Source organism: Arachis hypogaea, chromosome 1, assembly GCF_003086295.3.
Source record: "Arachis hypogaea cultivar Tifrunner chromosome 1, arahy.Tifrunner.gnm2.J5K5, whole genome shotgun sequence".
NCBI classification, from domain to species: Eukaryota; Viridiplantae; Streptophyta; class Magnoliopsida; order Fabales; family Fabaceae; genus Arachis; species Arachis hypogaea.
Window position 1 is genome coordinate 45,646,288 of NC_092036.1, and position 24,781 is coordinate 45,671,068.

The following is a 24,781-nucleotide window of genomic DNA, read 5'->3' on the forward strand; positions in this document are numbered from 1 at the left end:
CTTTTGATCTATGGCAGCACTTTTGGACCTAAGGCAATGTTTTTGGGCGGCGTTGCATATGTAGCCGTTGCCTTAGATCAAAGCAACACTTTTTTGTTTCAAAAGCAACACTTTTGAGAGCAACACTTGGTAAGTGTTCCCTTTAGTTGAAAAATAACAACACTTCAAAGATGTATTTTTGCAGTGTTGTTTCTTCTCTCGTATTTTGGTCACTACTAAAAAGTGTTGCCTATTTGCAATAAAATGCAACTCTTTTATGTGTTGCTTATGAGTTGGAATTTGCAATCCTTTGAAGTGTTGTCTATTAGTTTTGAATATGCAACCCTTTAAAGTATTACCTTTTCTTTTGGATATGCAACCTATACAAGTGTTGCCTTTTCTTTTGGATATGCAACCTATTCAAGTGTTGCTTTTTCTTTTGGATATGCAACTATACAAGTGTTGTCTAATATTCAAAATATACAATTAATAAAAGGGTTGCCCTTTTAATAAACATAACAATTATTTTTGTAATAAAAATACAAAAAAATAAAATTTACAATAAATGTTTTTGTTCATACATGTGTAATTATTTTAATTAATAAATAAATTTATGCACAATAAAAAAATTATAAAAGAGACAAAATAACTAATAATAAAATTCTAATCAAAATAGATATTAAAAAGTTCAATTAGTATTTCAAATACATGTTCATCAATAATTCTCAACAAAATAATAAAATTTTTGTCTAACAATAATTGTCATAACAAAATAGTAATTAATATTCATAAAAAAGATGTCAATCTACTTGCATATTTTATATCCATGCTTGACTTGTCCTATATGCTAAATTTGCAAATAATACACAACAAAAGATAAGAAACTTATCATTAAAAATAAAAAATTATAATAAAAAATTCTTTATGATATTAAATACTGGTGGACGAAATTGTGATCACTACAACTCAATTAATCCATAAAACTTGGTGCTCAACACCATGGCATAAACACAACTTCGCACAACTAACCAGCAAGTGTACTGAGTCGTCCAAGTAATAAACCTTACGCGAGTAAGGGTCGATCCCACAGAGATTGTTGGTATGAAGCAAGCTATGGTCACCTTGTAAATCTTAGTCAGGCAAACTCAAATGGATATGGGTGATATACGAATAAAACATAAAGATAAAGATAGAGATACTTATGCAATTCATTGGTGGGAATTTCTGATAAGCGAATGGAGATGCTTGGTCCCTTCCGTCTCTCTGCTTTCCTACTGTCTTCATCCAATCCTTCTTACTCCTTTCCATGGCAAGCTTATGCAAGGGTTTCACCGTTGTCAGTGGCTACCTCCCATCCTCTCAGTGGAAATGTTCAACGCACCCTGTCACGGCACGGCTATCCATCTGTCGGTTCTCAATCAGGCCGGAATAGAATCCAGTGATTCTTTTACGTCTGTCACTAACGCCCCGCCTTCAGGAGTTTGAAGCACGTCACAGTCATTCAATCATTGAATCCTACTCAGAATACCACAGACAAGGTTAGACCTTCCGGATTCTCTTGAATGCCGCCATCAGTTCTAGCCTATACCACGAAGACTCTGATCTCACGGAATGGCTGGCTCGGTTGTCAGGCGAGCACTCGGTTGTCAGGCGATCAACCATGCATCGTGTATCAGGAATCTAAGAGATATCCACCCAATCTAAGGTAGAACGGAGGTGGTTGTCAATCACACGTTCATAGGTGAGAATGATGATGAGTGTCACGGATCATCACATTCATCAAGTTGAAGAACAAGTGCTATCTTAGAACAAGAACAAGTGGAATTGAATAGAAGAACAATAGTAATTGCATTAATACTCGAGGTACAGCAGAGCTCCACACCTTAATCTATGGTGTGTAGAAACTCCACCGTTGAAAAATACATAAGAACAAGGTCTAGGCATGGCCGTGAGGCCAGCCTCCCAATGATCTAAAAACTAGATGTCCCAAGATGAAAATACAATAGTAAAAGGTCCTATATATAGAAAACTAGTAACCTAGGGTGTACAGAGATGAGTAAATGACATAAAAATCCACTTCCGGGCCCACTTGGTGTGTGCTTGGGCTGAGCATTGAAGCATTTTCGTGTAGAGACTCTTCTTGGAGTTAAACGCCAGCTTTGGTGCCAGTTTGGGCGTTTAACTCCCATTCTTGTGCCAGTTCCGGCGTTTAACGCTGGAATTCCTGAGGGTGACTTTGAACGCCGGTTTGGGCCATCAAATCTCGGGCAAAGTATGGACTATCATATATTGCTGGAAAGCCCAGGATGTCTACTTTCCAACGCCGTTAAGAGCGCGCCAAATGGGCTTCTGTAGCTCCAGAAAATTCACTTCGAGTGCAGGGAGGTCAGAATCCAACAGCATCTGCAGTCCTTTTCTGTCACTGAATCAGATTTTTGCTCAGGTCCCTCAATTTCAGCCAGAAAATACCTGAAATCACAGAAAAACACACAAACTCATAGTAAAGTCCAGAAAAGTGAATTTTAACTAAAAACTAATAAAAATATACTAAAAACTAACTAGATCATACTAAAAACATACTAAAAACAATGCCAAAAAGCGTACAAATTATCCGCTCATCACAACACCAAACTTAAATTGTTGCTTGTCTTCAAGCAACTGAAAATCAAATAAGATAAAAAGAAGAGAATATGCAATGAATTCCAAAAACATCTATGAAGATCAGTATTAATTAGATGAGCGGGGCTTTTAGCTTTTTGCCTCTGAATAGTTTTGGCATCTCACTCTATCCTTTGAAATTCAGAATGATTGGCTTCTTTAAGAACTCAGAATCCAGATAGTGTCATTGATTCTCCTAGTTAAGTATGATGATTCTTGAACATAGCTACTTAGTGAGTCTTGGCCGTGGCCCAAAGCACTCTGTCTTCCAGTATTACCACCGGATACATACATGCCACAGACACATAATTCGGTGAATCTTTTCAGATTGTGACTCAGCTTTGCTAGAGTCCCCAATTAGAGGTGTCCAGGGTTCTTAAGCACACTCTTTTTGCCTTGGATCACAACTTTATTTCTTTCTTTTTCTTTTCTTTCTTTTTCTCTCTTTTTCGATTTTTTTTTGTATTCACTGCCTTTTCTTGCTTCAAGAATCATTTTTAGGATTTTTCAGATCCTCAGTAACATGTCTCCTTTTTCATCATTCTTTCAAGAGCCAACATTCATGAACCACAAATTCAAAAGACATATGCACTGTTTAAGCATACATTCGGAAAACAAAAGTATTGCCACCACATCAAAATAATTAAACTGTTATAAAATTCAAAATTCATGCAATTCTTTTCTTTTTCAATTAAGAACATTTTTCATTCAAGAAAGGTGATGGATTCATAGGACATTCATAACTTTAAGGCATAGACACTAAGACACTAATGATCACAAGACACAAACATAGATAATTATAAGCACTAAAATTCGAAAAAAACAGAAAATAAAGAACAAGGAGATTAAAGAACGGGTCCACCTTAGTGATGGCGGCTTGTTCTTCTTCTTGAAGATCCTATGGAGTGCTTGAGCTCCTCAATGTCTCTTCCTTGTTTTTGTTGCTCCTCTCTCATGATTCTTTGGTCTTCTCTAATTTCATGGAGGAGAATGGAATGTTCTTGGTGCTCCACCCTTAGTTGTCCCATGTTGGAACTTAATTCTCTTAGGGAGGTGTTTAGTTGCTCCCAATAGTTTTGTGGAGGAAAGTGCATCCCTTGAGGCATCTCAGGGATTTGATGATGAGAGGGGTCTCTTGTTTGCTCCATCCTTTTCTTAGTGATAGGCTTGAGGTCATGCCTTTTTAGTTGAATTGGCTTCCTTCTTGAGTTTCTCTTCCATTGAGCGCCCTCTTCACAAATGACTGTGAGGTCTTGGTCCAACCTTTGATCAAATTTGACCCTTTTTGAGTTTGAAAGGGATCTCGGGTATCACCTTCTTCAAGGCCACAACTTCGTTGAAGTGGTCTTGATGCACTCTTGAGATGAATCTCTCCATCTCCCATGACTCGGAGGTGGAAGCTTTTGCCTTCCCTTTCCTCTTTCTAGAGGTTTCTCCGGCCTTGGATGCCATAAATGGTTATGGAAAAACAAAAGGCAATGCTTTTACCACACCAAACTTAAAAAGTTTGCTCGTCCTCGAGCAAAAGAAGAAAGAAGAGAGTAGAAGAAGAAGAAATAGAGGAGATGGAAATGGCTTTGTGGTTCGGCCAAAGGGGGAGAAGTGGTGTTTAGGTTGTGTGAAAATGAAGGAGTGAAGATGGGTTTATATAGGAGTGGGAGGGGCTCATGGTTCGGTCATGTATGGGTGGGTTTGGGAGGGAAAGTGGTTTGAATTTGAAGGGTGAGGTAGGTGGGGTTTTATGAAGGATAGATGTGAGTGGTGAAGAGAAAGATAGGATTTGATAGGTGAAGGGTTTTTGGGGAAGAGGTGTTGAGGTGATTGGTGAATGGGTGAAGAAGAGAGAGAGTGGTAGGGTAGGTGGGATCCTGTGGGGTCCACAGATCCTGAGGTGTCAAGAAAAAGTCATTCCTGCACCAAATGTCATGCAAAAATGCGTTTTGAGCCAATTCTGGCGTTAAACGCCGAGCTGGTGCCCATTTCTGGCGTTTAACGCCAAGTGCTTTACCTTTTCTGGCGTTTAACGCCAGTCTGGTGCCCCTTTCTGGCGTTAAATGCCCAGAATGGTGCCAGACTGGGCGTTAAACACCCAACAGCTAGCCTTACTGGCGTTTAAACGCCAACACGCTCTCCTCCAGGGTGTGCTGTTTTTCTTTCTATTTTTCATTATGTTTTTGTTTTTTCATTGATTTTGTGACTTCTCATGATCATCAACCTACAAAAGAACATAAAATAACAAAGGAAAATAGATAAAATATAACATTGGGTTGCCTCCCAACAAGCGCTTCTTTAATGTCAGTAGCTTGACAGTGGGCTCTCATGGAGCCTCAGAAATGCTCAGAGCAATGTTGGAACTTCCCAACACCAAACTTAGAGTTTGAATATGGGGGTTCAACATCAAACTTAGAAGTTGGTTGTGGCCTCCCAACACCAAACTTAGAGTTTGACTGTGGGGGCTCTGTTTGGCTCTGTTTTGAGAGAAGCTCTTCATGCTTCCTTTCCATGATGACAGAGGGGTATCCTTGAGCCTTGAACACAAAGGATTCTTCATTCACTTGAATGATCAATTCCCCTCTATCAACATCAATCACAGCCCTTGCTGTGGCTAGGAAGGGTCTGCCAAGGATGATGGATTCATCCATGCACTTCCTAGTCTCTAGGGCTATGAAATCAGCAGGGATGTAATGGTCTTCAACTTTTACCAGAACATCCTCTACAAGTCCATAGGCTTGTTTTCTTGAATTGTCTGCCATCTCTAGTGAGATTTTTGCAGCTTGCACCTCAAAGATCCCTAGCTTCTCCATTACAGAGAGAGGCATGAGGTTTACACTTGACCCTAAGTCACACAAGGCCTTCTTGAAGGTCATGGTGCCTATGGTACAAGGTATTGAAAACTTCCCAGGGTCCTGTCTCTTTTGAGGCAGCTTCTGCCTAGACAAGTCATCCAGTTCTTTGGTGAGCAAAGGGGATTCATCCTCCCAAGTCTCATTTCCAAATAACTTGTCATTTAGCTTCATGATTGCTCCAAGGTATTTAGCAACTTGCTCTTCAGTGACATACTCATCCTCTTCAGAGGAAGAATACTCATCAGAGCTCATGAATGGCAGAAGTAAGTCCAATGGAATCTCTATGGTCTCATTTTGAGCCTCAGATTCCCATGATTCCTCATTGGGGAACTCATTGGAGGTCAGTGGACGTCCATTGAGGTTTTCTTCAGTGGCGTACACTGCCTCTTCCTCCTCTCCAAATTCGGCCATGTTGATGGCTTTGCACTCTCCCTTTGGATTTTCTTCTGGCTTGCTTGGAAGAGTACTAGGAGGGAGTTCAGTAATTTTCTTACTCAGCTGACCCACGTGTGCCTCCAAGTTTCTAATGGAGGACCTTGTTTCAGTCATGAAACTTTAAGTGGTTTTGATTAGATCAGAGACCATGGTTGCTAAGTCAGAGGTGTTCTGCTTAGAACTCTCTGTCTGTTGCTGAGAAGATGATGGAAAAGGCTTGCCATTGCTAAACCTGTTTCTTCCACCATTACTATTGTTGAAACCTTGTTGAGGTCTCTGTTGATCCTTCCATGAGAGATTTGGATGATTTCTCCATGAAGGATTATAGGTGTTTCCATAGGGTTCTCCCATGTAATTCACCTCTTCCATTGAAGGGTTCTCAGGATCATAAGCTTCTTCTTCAGATGAAGCTTCCTTAGTACTACCTGGTGCATTTTGCATTCCAGACAGACTTTGAGAAATCATATTGACTTGTTGAGTCAATATTTTGTTCTGAGCCAATATGGCATTCAGAGTGTCAATCTCAAGAACTCCTTTCTTCTGACTAGTCCATTGTTCACAGGATTCCTTTCAGAAGTGTACATGAATTGGTTATTTGCAACCATTTCAATTAGTTCTTGAGCTTCTGTAGGCGTCTTCTTCAGATGAAGAGATCCTCCAGCAGAGCTATCCAAAGACATCTTGGACAGTTCAGAGAGACCATCATAGAAAATACCTATGATGCTCCATTCAGAAAGCATATCAGAGGGACACTTTCTGATTAATTGTTTGTATCTTTCCCAAGCTTCATAGAGGGATTCTCCTTCCTTCTGTCTGAAGGTTTGGACTTCCACTCTAAGCTTACTCAATTTTTGAGGTGGAAAGAACTTTGCCAAGAAGGCATTGACTAGCTTTTCCCAAGAGTTCAGGCTTTCTTTAGGTTGTGAGTCCAACCATGTCCTAGCTCTGTCTCTTACAGCAAAAGGGAATAGCATAAGTCTGTAGACCTCAGGGTCAACCCCATTAGTCTTGACAGTGTCACAGATTTGCAAGAACTCAGCTAAGAACTGATGAGGATCTTCCAATGGAAGTCCATGAAACTTGCAATTCTGTTGCATTAGAGAAACTAATTGAGGCTTAAGCTCAAAGTTGTTTGCTCCAATGGCAGGGATAGAGATGCTTCTCCCATAGAAGTCGGGAGTAGGTGCAGTAAAGTCACCCAGCACCTTCCTTGCATTGTTGGCATTGTTGTTGTTTTCGGCTGCCATGGGTTCTTCTTCTTTGAAGATTTCTGTTAGGTCCTCTACAGAGAGTTGTGCCTTAGCTTCTCTTAGCTTTCGCTTCAAGGTCCTTTCAGGTTCAGGATCAGCCTCAACAAGAATGCTTTTGTCTTTGCTCCTGCTCATATGAAAGAGAAGAGAACAAGAAAATATGGAATCCTCTATGTCACAGTATAGAGATTCCTTGAGGTGTCAGAGGAAAAGAAAAATAGAAGGCAGAAGTAGAATATTCGAACTTATCAAAGAAGAAGGAGTTCGAATTGTGTATTAAGGAATAGTGTTAGTCCATAAATAGAAGGATGTGAGAAGAAGGGAAGTAGTATTCGAAAATTAAGTAAAGGATTTTGAAGACATTTTGAAAAACACTTATTGATTTTCGAAAATAAAAGTGGGAAAGAAACCAAGTGATTTTTGAAAAAGAATTTGAAATTAGAAATCAAAAAGATTTGATTGAAAGCTATTTTGAAAAAGATGTGGTTAAGAAGATATGATTGATTTTAAAAAGATGTGATTGAGAAGATATGATTTGAAAAACATTTTAAAAAGATTTGATTTTAAAAATTAATAACTTGGCTAACAAGAAAAGATATGATTCAAACATTAAACCTCTCTCAGCAGAAAAGGCAACATACTTGAAATGTTGAATCAAATCATTAATTGATAGCAAGTATCCTTAAAAATGGAAAGAATCAATTTTGAAAAGATATGATTGAAAAGATATGATTGAAAAAGATTTGATTTTGAAAAACTTTGAAAACTTGAAAAAATTGATTTGAAAACAAAATCTTCCCCCTTGTGCCATCCTGGCGTTAAACGCCCAGAATGGTGCACATTCTGGCGTTTAACGCCCAAAACTCTACCCTTTTGGGCGTTAAACGCCCAGCCAGGCACCCTGGCTGGCGTTTAAACGCCAGTCTGTCTTCTTCACTGGGCATTTTGAACGCCCAGCTTTTTCTGTGTGATTCCTCTACTGTATGTTCTAAATCTTCAATTCTCTGTATTATTGACTTGAGAAGACACAAATTAAAAATATTTTTTTTTGGATTTTTAATAATGAAGAATAATCAAAATGCAACAAAAATCAAATAACAATGCATGCAAGACACCAAACTTAGCAGTTTGTATTCTACTGACACTAACAAAATGAGAATGCATATGAAACACAACAAAACACTCAAGTCAAGAGAATTCAAAGGTCAGAGCAAGAAAATCATCAAGAATTACTTGAAGATCCTTTAAGACACATGAATGAATGCAAGCAATTGACACCAAACTTAAAATGAGACACTAGACTCAAACAAGAAACATACAAAATTTTGTTTTTATGATTTTGTAAATTTTTTTGTGCTTTTTTTTTCGAAAATTAAGTGGAAAAAGAAAGAAAATAAAGATATCAAAATTCTTAGTGAGAATTCCAGGAATCATGCAATGTTTAGTCTAAGACTCCGGTCCAGGAATTAGACATGGCTTCATAGCCAGCCAAGCTTTCAAAGAAAGCTCCGGTCCAAAACACTAGACATGGCCAATGGCCAGCCAAGCCTTAGCAGATCACTGCTCCAATAGCAAGATTGATGGAAATCAACAAGCTCTTGTGATGATAAGTTGAAACCTCGGTCCAATAGAATTAGACATGGCTTCACAGCCAGCCAGACTTCATAGATCATCATGAAACACTAGAATTCATTCTTAAGAACTCTGAAAAAAAATACCTAATCTAAGCAACAAGATGAACCATCAGTTGTCCAAACTCAACAATCCCCGGCAACGGCGCCAAAAACTTGGTGGACGAAATTGTGATCACTACAACTCAATTAATCCATAAAACTTGGTGCTCAACACCATGGCATAAACACAACTTCACACAACTAACCAGCAAGTGTACTGGGTCGTCCAAGTAATAAACCTTACGCGAGTAAGGGTCGATCCCACAGAGATTGTTGGTATGAAGCAAGCTATGGTCACCTTGTAAATCTTAGTCAGGCAAACTTAAATGGATATGGGTGATATACGAATAAAACATAAAGATAAAGATAGAGATACTTATGCAATTCATTGGTGGGAATTTCAGATAAGCGAATGGAGATGCTTGGTCCCTTCCGTCTCTCTGCTTTCCTACTGTCTTCATCCAATCCTTCTTACTACTTTCCATGGCAAGCTTATGCAAGGGTTTCACCGTTGTCAGTGGCTACCTCCCATCCTCTCAGTGGAAATGTTCAACGCACCCTGTCACGGCACGGCTATCCATCTGTCGGTTCTCAATCAGGCCGGAATAGAATCCAGTGATTCTTTTGCGTCTGTCACTAACGCCCCGCCTTCAGGAGTTTGAAGCACGTCACAGTCATTCAATCATTGAATCCTACTCAGAATACCACAGACAAGGTTAGACCTTCCGGATTCTCTTGAATGCCGCCATCAGTTCTAGCCTATACCACGAAGACTCTGATCTCACGGAATGGCTGGCTCGGTTGTCAGGCGAGCACTCGGTTGTCAGGCGATCAACCATGCATCGTGTATCAGGAATCTAAGAGATATCCACCCAATCTAAGGTAGAACGGAGGTGGTTGTCAATCACACGTTCATAGGTGAGAATGATGATGAGTGTCACGGATCATCACATTCATCAAGTTGAAGAACAAGTGCTATCTTAGAACAAGAACAAGTGGAATTGAATAGAAGAACAATAGTAATTGCATTAATACTCGAGGTACAGCAGAGCTCCACACCTTAATCTATGGTGTGTAGAAACTCCACCGTTGAAAAATACATAAGAACAAGGTCTAGGCATGGCCGTGAGGCCAGCCTCCCAATGATCTAAGAACTAGATGTCCCAAGATGAAAATACAATAGTAAAAGGTCCTATATATAGAAAACTAGTAACCTAGGGTGTACAGAGATGCGTAAATGACATAAAAATCCACTTCCGGGCCCACTTGGTGTGTGCTTGGGCTGAGCATTGAAGCATTTTCGTGTAGAGACTCTTCTTGGAGTTAAACGCCAGCTTTGGTGCCAGTTTGGGCGTTTAACTCCCATTCTTGTGCCAGTTCCGGCGTTTAACGCTGGAATTCCTGAGGGTGACTTTGAACGCCAGTTTGGGCCATCAAATCTCGGGCAAAGTATGGACTATCATATATTGCTGGAAAGCCCAGGATGTCTAATTTCCAACGCCGTTGAGAGCGCGCCAATTGGGCTTCTGTAGCTCCAGGAAATCCACTTCGAGTGCAGGGAGGTCAGAATCCAACAGCATCTGCAGTCCTTTTCTGTCTCTGAATCAGATTTTTGCTCAGGTCCCTCAATTTCAGCCAGAAAATACCTGAAATCACAGAAAAACACACAAACTCATAGTAAAGTCCAGAAAAGTGAATTTTAACTAAAAACTAATAAAAATATACTAAAAACTAACTAGATCATACTAAAAACATACTAAAAACAATGCCAAAAAGCGTACAAATTATCCGCTCATCAAATACAATAGATATAAAAGCAATAAATAGGTCTAAAAAACTCCTTCTAAACAACATGAGTAAAGGGTAACAGAATCTGTGACAAACACAAAGCTCTTGAACAATTGATTCTATCATATTCAGCATATATTAATCAAATTAATTGATTCTATCATATACCTCAGAAATACACATATATATGATATAGCCAAAGAAAAAAGCTAGATGCAGATCTTGCAAATTTATATCAGATCAGAGTCTAAACAGAACAGTTTTATTCTTTGGAACCACTAACCGAGGACATATTAGAGGATAGCCTTGAACTGTTATCTTCTCCAACTTCATCTTCAGGTTCATCAAATGGATAGAAGTAAGGCTTAGGAAACATTTTTAGCAAGTCTTCATCTTGTACTAGCATCTCCACAACTCTCAAATAGATAGAAGTAAGGCATATGAGGCATTTTTAGTTGACTATCACTATCAGACAAGTCCACTCACTAGTCATCACCATTAATTTGTTCACGCAACATTATCACTCTTTTATGAATCACATACACACACATACACATCAAGATAGCCAGGTAATAATACTCAGACTCATTCATATATAAGGGGATGTTTCATATATAATTTTTGTGCAACTTATTTTAAATTCAACTACAATAATCAACCATAAGCTTCATGTATTCTTATCATCCAAAACTACAACAAAGTAGAGTCATATTTTTAAATAAAAACTAAGGCAATAGATTAAGTAAGAGAACCTGTAAGGTCAAGATGTGTCCGAGTAAGCTTAAGCCAATCCATTTGACTATATCCTTTTTCAAAAGGAACTTTGGTCCGAACTGCCGGCTTTGCAACAGGACTCTTCAGTTGTGGAGACCTCTGAATCGAATTCATCCCATCACTTGAGAGAAATGAATGTAGGAGATAAAGGAGATCATCATTATATCCAGTGCTATAGAAAATTCTAGACCAAGGGCAATAAATAAGGGCTAGCAGAAATAATAAAATTTTGACTTCAGCAATACTTGAAAATTATTCTTTTCCAGACAATTTCAACAATGGAAATTTCTTATATTGTTTATATAATAACTTCAATGAAAAAGAATCACATTAAAATTTAACAATTATAAAGTAAATATAGAAACAAAGTAGATAAAAATGGGATATTATAAAGCTTGTAATCCTTTTTAAGTGAATTTTATAATTTTAAATTTTCAAAAATAAAAAAATGCTTACATGACTTGTTTGCAAGTAAATTTTTCATTACAAAAAATATTTCCCAAAAGAGAATTGAAGGAGACAAGATCTTATGGATCGCTTTGACCAAACACTATTGAACCGTTGGATTAGTCTTAGAATTGAGTAACAAAATTCATTGTATCAAGCTATTTAGAAAGATTCATTACCTTCAAAGTGGTCCCCACTTCCCACATGTTACAACCATTGTTTTTTTTTTGCATACAGTGAATCATGATTCAGACTCAAAACTGGTTCCAATTTTTGTTAAAACTGTGCATGCAGTAGCACTTGCATATTTTGGGTCTAGCATTGCATATTAAATAGTCATCAGTAGATTTTTCATACCCGACACCACCACAAAAGAAAGATGAACAAGAAAAATCCAAATTCTAGAAATCAAGATCTGGATATGCCACTACTGTATAAAAATCGGTTATCGGGTTCCAAAGAATCAGCATTGTGTCATTCTTCAATAGTATGAAGCCTCTGCATGAACCGATAATCCTAGTGCTTTCATGCTTACAAATTGCATGAAGATGAACCCTATAATCATGATGAATTGATGTTCCTGCTATTTTTACACGATAAGCATTAGAATAATCACCGGATAAATCACAGGACAAATATAAGAGCTTATTATTAATATTGTTGGTAAGATCAAAATGCGATTTTGTAAAGTGGGAATCAGATAACAGAGAGAGTCATTGCTTAGAGATGCATTTTAATTGAAAAACGGACTTCACTGGTAACCTTAACAAAATTCCTCTTAACGATTCCGTTGGGAGATCCATAGGAGAAAGTTGCTGCTTCTTTTTAGTGTCCATTTATGGTTTATTTCTGAGAAGCAAATGAATACATACAATCATACATATAGATGAAGACCAATGAGCCCTTAAATAGACATCAAATCTATTGTGGATTAAATCAACAAGGAGCTGAAGTTTAATTAGATTTTATTTTAGACAATTCAAATTACCTATTTTTTAATCCTTATAATTCATCTATATAATAGATTACCTATTTTTTAAAATTATTCTTGTAAAACCTGGTTAATTAATGGCTAATTAATCCATAAATGAGAATTTATTCTAGAAAGCCCAAAATGTGATTTTTATGGCTAAATGTGATAGAGGAGATTGAGACGAGAATTTTGGTACCAATTTTATAGAATTCGGACCAAGATTGGACCGAACGGGCCAAACTGGGCCAACCGGACCCAAAGTGGGCCCTTGGCCCAACATAACTAAACCAAAACCCTAGTTTTCAGCACTCTCTCTCCTCACAACACTCAAAAACACGCTGAAAGTTAGAGAGAATGGGGAAAGATCACTCTCTCAAACTTCTATCTCTCATTTGATCTTCAAACCACCATAACTTTTGATCTAGAGCTTCGATTACCACTCTGTTTACGGCCACGCATTCACCGCGGAGAGCTCTACAAAACCCATACAATTAATCTTGAGGTAAGCCACGTTTTTCTCTTCGAATTTCTAGCCTTATTTTCGAGTTTCATGAGCAAAAATGTTGAGATTTTGGGCTCTTTGATGTTATAGGACCCAACTCTCTTGAAGGAGAAGGTTAATCTTGTCTCCTTGGACGTTGGGTGTGGTAAGATTCTCAACCCTAGTGTATTTTGTGGTTCTATGATGTTTGGGTTTTGAGATGTTGTGTATGGGTATGATGGTTGTGGCTTAGGTTGTATATATGTGGATGTTGAAGCTTGATTGGTGATATTGAAAAGCTTGAAAAGGGATTTGGTGGTGAAAAATCTGTTCTTGGAGGTGTTGAGGCCTTGAGAGCTTGAGGAAACGTGGTTTGGAAGTGCTTCGGTTGAGCTTGGGAAATCGGCTAAGGTATGGTTTCGGTTTCTCGTATCTAATACGTAATGTGGTAGGAACTACTTAGGCTAGAGGCCCTAAGATAGGCATTGAATGGTTGATGTTGTTGAATGATTGAGATATATGATGTGGTCATATATGTGATGATGATTATTGATGCCTTGATGGTATGATGTATGAGAAATATGCATGTTGCAATATATGCTTGATGATTGATTATGGTTAAATTGTGGGTGGAACCATGTTGATGGTGAGTATGATATTGATTGTGTACAATGATAATTTATTGGAATTGGTGTTGTTGAAAATTGGCATGAAGAAGAGTATATGATATGTCAATGTGTTTGAGTTTGAGCCACTTGGGTGAAGTGGGTTAAAATGATGGGATAGTGATTTTGGTGAATTGTGGTAAAGGGGCAATGTGTGAGTTGAGGAGGCTTGATGTTGAATTTGATATATTTTGATTGATTTCAAAGAAAAGGGATGAAATTGGCATGTTTTGATTGATTTTGAAAAGAGTTGAAAATGGCTTGTTTTGAAAATGGTACTTTGTGGTTTTGTATGAAAAACATGGTTTTTGGGCATACTTTGACGAGACATAACTTGGACTACGGATCTCTGTTTTGTGCCAAATCTATTTAGAAATGAAATTGGATCCGGGATGTCCATGCCGTTCGAAGGACGGGTGAAAAAACGATTTAAAATGAGGAAGTTATGTCCGTCGGAAGATTGGGGTTTGAATCTGTGAATTCTGCAGCTTTTAACTTAGAAAATTTTTAGCAAAATGACCCCTCGCGCGTAGGCGCACTTGGCGCGTATGCGCCGTTCTTTCAGAAAATGCCATCCACGCGTGCGCGTGGTGTGCGCGGGCGCGCAGACGTGCTGCACCCAATGCCCAGCCATTTCCAGAGGGTTGTGCTTAAACTGTGCCAGTTTTGTGCCTGGGGCACAAGAGTACCCACGCGTACGCGTGGCTGACTTGTGCGCGTCGATTGGCTAATTTTCAATCCCCGCGTTAGCATGCATGACGCATACACGTCGATGAGTTTTGTGGCCATCCACGCGTGCGCGTGGAGTGCGCGTACGCATGGCCCTGTTTTCATCCCAAAGTTGATTTTTGAGTTTTAAAAGCCAAATCTCATACCTCTAAGCCTCTGATCTCGCCACTTATGTCTTAAATCATTATGATATGCCTAGCTACTAGAAAAGGAGCTAGGGGATGTGGTAACTTGCGAGTGAAGCAAGGGGAAAATGAATGATCAATAAAGATCAAAGATGATTATGTGAGAGGCGGAGGATGGTGGTGGAAGTACTTGTTATGCCATAGGCCGAAGGGCCGTGATTGTTAATGAAATGGCTGGTTATGGATTTAACCGTGAGCCGAATGACTGGTTATAGATTTAACCGTGAGCCGGATGGCTAGATTATTGCCGTGTTACGGCGGAGCCATGATTATGGCTAAGTATAAATGCATATATGTTGTTGAATGAATTGTGAATGTTGCACTTCCACTGTTGGAGATGAGAGTTTCCCTGGGAGGAAGCAGTGGCTAGCCACCATGTGCTCCAGGTTGAGACTCGAAGCTCTTTTGACCCTATGTCATAAGTGTGGCCGGGCACTGTGAAAGACCCGGATGAGCTCGCCCCCGTAAATATTCACCAGTGAAGGTGATGGATATAGATCATGATTATGATCAAGTTTATGATGAGTATAACTCGAGTTGGGAATGCGTGACAGAGGGACAGTCCAATGGTTAGCTACCAGGACTTGTCGGGTTGGCTCTATAACCGATAGATGATATCATCAGCCACTAGGGATAGGCATTCATCATATGTATACTATATGAATTGTTTGAGATTGCCTATTTGACTGCATATTACTTGCTAATTGTCTAAATGCCTTATTTGTTCCTATTTGTATATTTCTTGTTTGATATAACTGTGTTTGCTACATTATACTCCTGTTGGTGGTTGGGAGGTGTGAAGGAATTGGAAAGGGAGGTATTAGTTAGACTGAAGAATCTTTAGTCAGATGCCCTTTTATGGTTTAGCTTATTTATAAGCTTTGATATTATCTGGAGGAAGTTCTAGGATTGCCTTCAGCTTTCCTCTATTATTATGTATTATATATGTGGAAGCTGTTACCATGCTGGGGACCTCTGGTTTTCACCCATGCGGATTTTGTGGTTTTCAGATGCAGGACGTGAGGTTTCTCGTTGAGGCCTGCTGGAGACTTCTGGATTAGCGAAGATCCTTTATTCTCGGGACTATGTTTTAGTTTATATGTTTTGCTTAGATACTTTTATCTCCATTAAATAATACAAACCGTGATGACTCCTCTTATGGGAGATTTTGGAGAATAGGTTTTTTGTATTTGTGTCCCTTTGGGTTTCCTTTGGGCTTTTCCTTATTTTATCATATGTATATATTGCTATGCTCAGACCGGTTATCTTCGCAGCCAGATTTTGAGTCTTGATATTCCTGTTTTTGACACTCCTTTGTATATATATAATCTCGCATTGGTTATCCTTGTTCGTTACGTTATCGATTGGAGTGTTGCGCGTTCGAGTTGCGGTTTTTTCTTTACCCATTTTTCTACAAAGGCTCCTAGTTATAATCAATCATTCATACTACTATACTTACTAAATTTTTATTTTAGAGGTCGTAATACCTTGCCATCTCTGAATTATGACTTAAGCATAAGACTCTGTATGGTAGGGTGTTACAATTCTTTTCCAGACAATTCAAATTACCTACAATGATATACACAGCGTGTTCAAATTTCACTTAATCCTCGTTTCAGTATAGATCCTAAGCTATTCATTTCACAGTAGCTTAGTAGCAAATGGATTATTATATATAGATTGTAAACTCTCCAATACAAAATCTTTTTAGAGACATTCAGAGAAGCTCAAAACTTTCATCTTCTATTTTTTCATTTGCCCGGATTTAGTCACTACCATTATGCTTGAAAGTTGAAACATTTCAAAATAAATAAATAACATTAATGACAATTATGATAACTAATAAATAATAGTAATTACTAAAACAAAAAACACATTGTTAGTGACAGAACAAAGTAAAACAGATTTCATTGGTAGTAAAGACAGCAAGAAGCACACACCTTGTTGAAGAAATACATCTCTTCTGCTACCATTTTTGTTCTTCTACAAACAGACCAGCATGAATTTCATAACTACCATTTTCTATAAATTTTATGTATAGCAAAATAGAGAAGGTCAAAGATTTGAAGGTGGGAAAAAGGCTTGTACGAAGAGTAAAGACTTGTGAAAGAAAATACGAAAAGTACAAGATTAGTAAGAAAATTGGAAGTGGTCCTTCCATTATTTTTCTCAAATAAGTTCGAACTCACTATAACAAGTCACCAGGATTAGAATTAGGGATCAAATCACCAAAAATACTAAAACAAAAAATGGAAAGGAAAGAGGCAGCATTATACCGACTGTGATGGCGGTATAGATGAACACAAAAAGAGAGGAAGACAATTTTTGCTATCTCCGAACCACTTTTTCTGCCCCTTATCCGACGTCTCCCATTCCAGTCGCCAAGGTTTCCACAATTCCGTGGCCTTAGCAATGATGCAAATTGTGAAGCTGGTGCTGCCTTCAACCTATACAATGATGACAGTGATGGAAGCGATTTACAGCCTTTGCTGCCAGCTATTGTAGAATTTCTGTTAGGTTCATGATTTGACTGGCTTTTGGAGTAGTGAGAGAAAGATTAAAAGCAAGTTTAAAATTAATATACACAGCAACAAGTTTAACCAAAAATTAGGATTCAAAACTGATGAGCGGATAATTTATACGCTTTTTGGCATTGTTTTTAGGTAGTTTTTAGTAAGTTTGAGCTACTTTTAGGGATGCTTTCATTAGTTTTTATGTTAGATTCACATTTCTGGACTTTACTATGAGTTTGTGTGTTTTTCTGTAATTTCAGGTAAATTCTGGCTGAAATTGAGGGACTTGAGCAAAACTCTGAAAAAGGCTGACAAAAGGACTGCTGATGCTGTTGGAATCTGACCTCCCTGCACTCGAAATGGATTTTCTGGAGCTACAGAACTCCAATTGGCGCGCTCTCAACGGCGTTGGAAAGTAGACATCCAGAGCTTTCCAGCAATATCTAATAGTCCATACTTTATTCGGAAATTGACGACGTAACTTGGCGTTGAACGCCAAGTACATGCTGCTGTCTGGAGTTAAACGCCAGAAAAACGTCATGATCCGGAGTTGAACGCCCAAAACACGTCATAACTTGGAGTTCAACTCCAAGAAAAGCCTCAGCTCGTGGATTGATCAAGCTCAGCCCAAGCATACACCAAGTGGAGAGGGCTGGCCATTCGGCCATGCCTGAACCTTTTACTTATGTATTTTCAACAGTGGAGTTTCTGCACACCATAGATTAAGGGTGTGGAGCTCTGCTGTACCTCAAGTTTCAATACAATTATTATTACTTTCTATTCAATTCTCTTCTATTCTTATTCCAAGATATACGTTATACTTAACTTTGATGAATGTGATGATCCGTGACATTCATCATCATTCTCACCTATGAACGCGCGTGACTGACAACCACTTTCGTTCTACTCTAGGCCGGGCGCATATCTCTTAGATTCTCCAACAGAATCTTCGTGGTATAAGCTAGATAGATGGCGGCATTCATGAGGATCCGGAAAGTCTAAACCTTGTCTGTGGTATTCCGAGTAGGATTCTGGGATTGAATGACTGTGACGAGCTTCAAACTCCTGAAGGCTGGGCGTGATGACAAGCGCAAAAGAATCAAGGGATTCTATTCCAACCTGATTGAGAACCGACAGATGATTAGCCGTGCTGTGACAGAGCATAGGAACGTTTTCACTGAGAGGATGGGATGTAGCCATTGACAACGGTGATGCCCTACATACAGCTTGCCATGGAAAGGAGTAGGAAGGATTGGATGACTGTAATAGGAAAGTAGAGATTCAAGAGGAGTACAGCATCTCCATACACTTATCTGAAATTCCCACTATTAATTTACATAAGTATTTCTATCCCTTTTATTTTCTTTTTATTATTAATTTTCGAAACCCAAAACTATTTAATCTACCTAACTGAGATTTACAAGGTGACCATAGCTTGCTTCATACCAACAATCTCTGTGGGATCGACCCTTACTCACGTAAGGTATTACTTGGATGACCAGTACACTTGCTGGTTAGATGTGCGAGGTTGTCAAGAATGTATGTAAGCCATGGTATTGTGCACCAAGTTTTTGGAGCCATTACCGGGGATTATTCGAGTTGTGTGAAAGTATAAGTCACAATTTCATCCACCAAGTTTTTGGCGCCGTTGCCGGGGATTGTTCGAGTATGGACAACTGACGGTTCAACTTGTTGCTCAGATTAGGTAATTTTCTTTTCAAAAATATTTTTTCAAAATTTTTCTTTTCTTTTTCGTTTTTCTAACCATGTTTTTCGAAAAAAAAATTCAATAAAAATCCAAAAAAATTAGAAAATCATAAAAATCAAAAATATTTTGTGTTTCCTGTTTGAGTCTTATGTTAATTTTTAAGTTTGGTGTCAATTGCATGCTTTAAAAAATTTTTCCTGCATTTTTCGAAAAATCCATGCATTCATAGTGTTCTTCATGATCTTCAAGTTGTTCTTAACAAGTCTTCTTGTTTGATCTTGATGATTTCTTGTTTTGTGTTGTTTGTTGTTTTTCATGTGCATCTTTGCATTCATATTTTCCAAGCATTATAGATTTCTAAGTTTGGTGTCTTGCATGTTTTCCTTGCATTAAAAAAATTTTTCAAAATTATGTTCTTGATGTTCATCTTGATCTTCAAAGTGTTCTTGGTGTTCATCTTGACATTCATAGTGTTCTTGCATGCATCTTGTGTTTTGATCCAAAATTTTCATGTTTTGGGTCATTTTTGTGTTTTTCTTTAAAAATTCAAAAATCAAAAATATATCTTTTCCTTATTTCCCTCCAAATTTTCGAAATTTTGGGTTGACTTGCTCAAAAATTTTTAAAATTAGTTGTTTCTTACAAGTCAAGTCAAAATTTCAATTTTAAAATCTTATCTTTTCAAAATCTTTTTCAAAAATTATATCTTTTTCAATTTTTTTTTTCTATTTTTTTTTCGAAAATTTCAAAAATCTTTTTCAAAATATTTTCAAAATCTTTTTCTTATCTTTAAATCAAAGTTTCGGAAATTAGCTAACAATTAATGTGATTGGTTCAAAAATTTGAAGTTTGCTACTTTCTTGTTAAGAAAAGTTCAATCTTTAAGTTCTAGAATCTTATCTTGTAGTTTCTTGTTAGTTAAGTAATTTTAAAAATTAAATCTTTTTCAAAATATCTTTTTCTTAAAAATCTTATCTTTTTTTTATTTTATCTTTTTCAAAATTTGATTTCAAAATATCTTATCTAACCTCCTATCTTCTTATCTTTTTAAATTTTAATTTCAAAATCTTTTTCAATCAACTAACTAACTTTTTGTTTGTTTCTTATCTTTTTCAAAACCAACTAACTTCCTATCCATCGCTAATTTTCGAAAAACTTCTCTCTTTTTCAAAAATTCTTTTTAATTGTTTTAAATTTTAATTTTAGTCTTATCTTATCTCTAATTTTCGAAAATTACTAACCTCTTTTTCAAAAAAAAAAATTATTTTCGAAATTTCTCTTCTCTTCTCTTATTCTATTTAATTAATTAATTACTAACACTTCTCTTCACCTCTCTTCATCTAAGAATCCAAACTTCTTATATCCCTTGTATTTGGATTCTTCCCCCCCCCCCCATTCTCTGTCTACTAACAGAAAAGAATCTCTATACTGTGACATAGAGGATTCCTCTTTCTTTTCTTGTTTTCTTCTCTTTCATATGAGCAGGAACAGGGAAAAAGGCACTCTTGTTGAAATTGATCCAGAACCTGAAAGGATTCTGAAGAGAAAATTAAGAGAAGCTAAATTACAACAATCCAGAAATAACCTTTCAGAAATTTTCGAACAAGAGAAGGAGATGGCAGCCGAAAATAATAATAATAATGCAAGGAGAATGCTTGGTGACTTCACAAAGCCAACGTCCAAGTTTGATGGAAGAAGCATCTCCATTCCTGCCATTGGAGCCAATAACTTTGAGCTGAAACCTCAGCTAGTTGCCTTAATGCAACAAAACTGCAAGTTTTATGGGCTTCCATCTGAAGATCCTTATCAGTTTTTAACTGAGTTCTTGCAGATCTGTGAGACTGTAAAGACAAATGGAGTTGATCCTGAAGTCGACAGACTCATGCTTTTCCCTTTTGCTGTAAGAGACAGAGCTAGAATATGGTTGAATTCACAACCTAAGGATAGCCTGGACTCCTGGGATAAGCTGGTCACTGCCTTCTTAGATAAATTCTTTCCTCCTCAAAAGCTGAGCAAGCTGAGAGTGGATGTTCAAACCTTCAAACAAAAAGATGGTGAATCCCTCTATGAAGCTTGGGAAAGATACAAGCAGTTGACCAAAAGATGTGCATCTGACATGTTTTCAGAATGGACCCTATTAGATATATTCTATTATGGTCTCTCTGAATTTTCAAAAATGTCATTGGACCATTCTGCAGGTGGATCTATTCACCTGAAGAAAACGCCTGAAGAGGCTCAAGAACTCATTGACATGGTTGCAAACAACCAGTTCATGTATACCTCTGAGAGGAATTCCGTGAATAATGGGATACCTCAGAAGAAAGGAGTTCTTGAAATTGATGCTCTGAATGCCATATTGGCTCAGAACAAAGTGTTGACTCAACAGGTCAACATGATCTCTCAAAATCTGAATGGATTGCAACATGCATCCAACAGTACTAGAGAGGCAGCTTCTGAAGAAGCTTATGATCCTGAGAACCCTGCCATGGCAGAGGTTAATTACATGGGTGAACCATATGAAAACACCTATAACCCATCATGGAGAAATCATCCAAATTTCTCCTGGAAGGATCAACAAAAGCCTCAACAAGGCTTTAACAATGGTGGACGCAATAGGCTGGGCAATAGCAAGCCATATCCATCATCTTCTTAGCAACAGACAGAGAATTCTGAACAAAACACTTCTAATTTAGCCAATATAGTCTCTGATCTGTCAAAGGCCACTTTCAGTTTCATGAATGAAACTAGATCTTCCATCAGAAATCTGGAGGCACAAGTGGGCCAGCTGAGTAAGAAAGTTATTGAAACTCCTCCCAGTATTCTCCCAAGCAATACAGAAGAGAATCCAAAAGGAGAGTGCAAGGCCATTGATGTGATCAATATGGCCGAATGCACAAGGGAGGAGGAGGACGAAAATCCTAGTGAGGAAGACCTCCTGGGACGTCCCTCAAGCAAGAAGGAGTTTCCTATTAAGGATCCAAAGGAATCTGAGGCTCATATAGAGACCATAGAGATTCCATTAAATCTCCTTCTGCCATTCATGAGCTCTGAAGACTATTCTTCCTCTGAAGAGGATGAAGATGTGACTGGAGAGCAAGTTGCTCAATACTTAGGAGCTATCATGAAGCTGAATGCCAAGTTGTTTGGTAATGAGACTTGGGAAAGTGAACCTCCCTTGCTCATTAGTGAACTGGATACCTGGATTCAGAAAACTCTACCTCAAAAGAAACAAGATCCTGGCATGTTCTTAATACCTTGTACCATAGGCACCATGAGCTTTGAAAAAGCTCTATGTGATCTAGGGTCAGGGATAAATCTTATGCCACTCTCTGTAATGGAGAAGCTAGGGATCATTGAGGTACAACCTGCCTTGTTCTCATTACAATTGGCAGATAAGTCATTGAGACAAGCTTATGGAATAGTAGAGGACGTGTTAGTAAAGGTTGAAGGCCTTTACATCCCTGCTGATTTCATAATCCTAGACACTAGGAAGGAAGAGGATGATTGCATCATCCTTGGAAGACCTTTCCTAGCCACAGCAGAAGCTGTGATAGATGTCAACAGAGGTGAGTTAATCCTTCAATTGAATGGGGACTACCTTGTGTTTAAGGCACATGGCCATCCCTCTGTGACAAAAGAGAGTAAGCATGAAGAGCTTCTCTCAGTTCAGAGTCAAGAAGAGCCCACACAGTCAAACTCTAAGTTTGGTGTTGTGAGGCCACAACCAAACTCTAAGTTTGGTGTTAAGACCCCATATCCAAACTTTAAGTTTGGTGTTGGGACTACACTAACATTGACCTGATCACCTTGTGGCTCCATGAGAGCCACTGTCAAGCTATTGACATTAAAGAAGCGCTTGTTGGGAGGCAACCCAATTTTAATTATCTAATTTTTTATTTTATTGTTATTTTGTGTTTTATTAGGTACATGATCATGAGGAGTCACGAAAAAATCAAAAAAAATAAAAAACAGAGTCAAAAACAGAAGAAAAAATTTTTTCACCCTGGAGGACGCACAGGCTGGCGTTCAATGCCAGTAAGATGCATCTGGCTGGCGTTCAACGCCAGAACAGAGCACCATTCTGGCGCTGAACGCCAGAAACAAGCAACATTCTGGCACTGAACTCCAGGAATGTGCCTAGAGGAGAAAAGCTGGCACTGAACGCCAATAACAAGCATGAAACTGGCGTTCAACGCCAGAAACATGCTTTACATGGGCGTTGAACGCCCAGAACGTGCACCAATGGGCATTTAAACGCCAGAATGGTGTGCAAAGGCATTTTACATGCCTATTTGGTGCAGGGATGGAATTCCTTGACACCTCAGGATCCTGTGGACCCCACAGGATCACCTCAGGATCTGTGGACCCCACAGGATCCCCACCTACCATATTCCCTAATTACACTCTCCTAATCCTAATTACACTCTCCTACTCCCCATGTCACACTTCCCAACAACTCTCACCAATCACCTCAATTCCTCTTCCCAATTACCCCATTCACCACTCACATCAACCCACTCTTCCCCATAAACCCCACCTACCTTCAAAAATCCAAAATCAATTTCCCACCCATTCCCACCCAAAATGGCCGAACATACACCCTCCCCTCTCCCTATAAATACCCTTCCATTCTCCTTCATTTTCACACAACACAAACCCCTCTTCTCCCACTTAGCCGAACCTACCTCTCTCCCTCTCTACCATATTTTCTTCTACTTCTTCTTCTCTTCTTTTCTTTCTTGCTCGAGGGCGAGCAATATTTTAAGTTTGGTGTGGTAAAAGCATAAGCTTTTTTTGTTTTTCCATTACCATCAATGGCACCTAAGGCCGGAGTATCCTCTAGAAAAGGAAAAGGGAAGACAAAAGCTTCCACCTCCGAGTCATGGGAGATGGAAAAGATTCATCTCCAAGAGCCATCAAGACCACTTTTATGATGTTGTGGCAAAGAAGAAGGTGATCCCCGAGGTCCCTTTCAAGCTCAAAAAGAATGAGTATCCGGAGATCCGACATGAGATCCAAAGAAGAGGTTGGGAAGTCCTAACCAACCCCATGCAACAAGTCGGAATTTTAATGGTTCAAGAATTCTATGCCAATGCATGGATCACTAGGAACCATGATCAAAGTATGAACCCGAGCCCAAAGAATTATCTCACAATGGTTCGGGGGAAATACTTAGATTTTAGTCCGGAAAATGTGAGGTTGGCGTTTCACTTGCCCATGATGCAAGGAGATGAACGCCCCTACACTAGAAGGGTCAACTTTAATCAAAGGTTGGACCAAGTCCTAATGGACATATGTGTGGAAGGAGCCCAATGGAGAATAGACTCCAAAGGCAAGCCAGTTCAACTAAGAAGACTGGATCTCAAGCCTGTGGCTAGAGGATGGTTGGAGTTCATCCAACGCTCCATCATTCCTACTAGCAACCGATCTGAAGTTACTGTGGATCGGGCCATCATGATTCACAGCATCATGATTGGAGAGGAAGTAGAAGTTCATGAGGTCATCTCCAATGAACTCTACAAAATAGCCGACAAGCCCTCACCCATGGCACGGCTAGCCTTCCCTCACCTTATTTGCCATCTATGTTACTCAGCTGGAGTTATCATAGAAGGAGACATCCCCATTGAAGAGGATAAGCCCATCACTAAGAAGAAGATAGAGCAAGCAAGAGAAACCA

General features: G+C 38.6%; 1 non-coding gene across 1 annotated transcript; it reads left to right on the forward strand.

The window, feature by feature from the left end:
* Window positions 1–6,652: 6,652 nt before the first annotated feature.
* LOC112712367 (small nucleolar RNA R71) lies at window positions 6,653–6,760 on the forward strand. Its single transcript, XR_003157767.1, has one exon. It is a non-coding gene; the product is annotated as a small nucleolar RNA R71 (small nucleolar RNA).
* The last annotated feature ends 18,021 nt before the right edge of the window (window positions 6,761–24,781 follow it).